Source organism: Ursus americanus, chromosome 13 (assembly GCF_024610735.1).
Source record: "Ursus americanus isolate L20-20 chromosome 13, mUrsAme1.1.p, whole genome shotgun sequence".
NCBI lineage: Eukaryota > Metazoa > Chordata > Mammalia > Carnivora > Ursidae > Ursus > Ursus americanus.
This window is the reverse complement of record NC_142139.1, coordinates 27,835,870-27,837,704: the sequence shown is the minus strand read 5'-3', so window position 1 is coordinate 27,837,704 and position 1,835 is coordinate 27,835,870.

Sequence of the window (1,835 nt, the reverse complement as noted above, 5' to 3'; positions counted from 1 at the left end):
CTTTTGGTAGGCACTCAACTCATGGTAACTACAAGTGCCAAGATCTCTAAGTAAGTAACTTAATAGTCATTAGTGTTCCAGTGACATGCTTATTAGTAAATATATTGCAGAGAGAATGAAGGAAATAGGTTAGAATCCAGCAAGTTGCTTAATTAGAAGCTGATTAGGGAAACTTCTACTAAACATGCAATTTCTACATTTTCAGGGTTTTATATTTGTGGTTTATTTATAAGCAATATGACAATGTGCTATATCAACATTCTCTGCAAGGAAAAAATGTATAGTAGTGTCTAGAAACACTTAAAGAAATAAGCTATTTAATTTCCATAGTGAAATTATGTAACCATTAAATACAGTTTGCTGGGGACCTTCAATTATATAATTGTACTTAATGGTTACATAATTATTCTTAATGACAAAAGAGATGAAGAAACATAGATGAAAGTAAGTGATACTTTAAGAAATTATTCATATGCATTCAGTAATGGACTTAGAAATTTAAGGTATCTCATTAATTAATAATAATTATCTGCCTAGAAGATTAATTTAAAAATTAACATAAAACCTTACAGTAGAGAGTAAGTTGACCCTTGAACGGCATGGGTTTGAACGGCACGGTCCACTTGTACAGGGATTTTTTTCAGTAGATACAATTATAGTATTATAAATATATTTTCTTTGTTATGATTTTCTTAGTAATGCTTTCTCTAGCTACTTTATTGTAAGAATACTGTATATAATACATATAATAAAATATGTTTTAATCAATTGCATTGTTCAAGGGTCAACTGTACTTGAATTTTGCGTATGCTATTTATTTATTTATTTTTTTTTTTTAAAGATTTTATTTATTTATTTGACAGAGAGATAGAGACCGCCAGCGAGAGAGGGAACACAGCAGGGGAGCGGGAGAGAAAGAAGCAGGCTCATAGTGGAGGAGCCTGATGTGGGGCTCGATCCCGTAACGCCAGGATCACGCCCTGAGCCGAAGGCAGACACTCAACCGTTGTGCCACCCAGGCGCCCCTGCGTATGCTATTTAAAAATTGGTTTTGCATTTGTTAAAAATACTGTCCTGTTTGTCCCTTATATCTTCCTATGTTTAGTCTCATATCCTTCTGTGTTCAAACAGGTCTATTATCATAGCTCCAGTTCAGATCTCTCAATATTAACAGCTTTTTTAATAATCTGAATAAGTAGCAAGTAGACTGTCCCACAGAATGGAAATAATTTTTGTTCCTTTCTAAATAATCTGACCTGCATAATCAAATTCTTGATTTCAGGGGTTTTTTTCAGGAAGATTTTCCCCTGTGGACTTCCTGCAGTAACTTGAATAAATGAGACATTTATTTATTTATAAGATTTATCTATTTATTTGAGAGAGAGTGTGAGAGTGATGGGAGGGTCTGAGGGAATAAATCTCCAGCAGATGCCACGCTGAACACGGAGCCTGATGTGGGGCTCGATCTCACAACCCGTGAGATCACCTGAGCTGAAATCAAGAGCCAGATGCTCACCCGACTGAGCCACCCAGGCACCCATGACAAGTTTATTTTTTCAAACATGGAAAAACAGGTTTCCTGTGTATTTTTCCTTTATGAAATAAATGCTTATGAACTCCTAAAGAACTGTTTCATTGACATTTGAACTTTAAATTATTTCTAAATATCATTTATATTCATTACATGTATCCATATAACTACTTTGGTTTCCACAGGTACTTGTGATTATAATTCTGCTTAGTACTCCCATGTGAAACAACATTCATATTTTAATAATTAAAACTTTAACTGCAAGCTTTTTATGGGTTTATATAGTCATGAAAATAATTTTTCA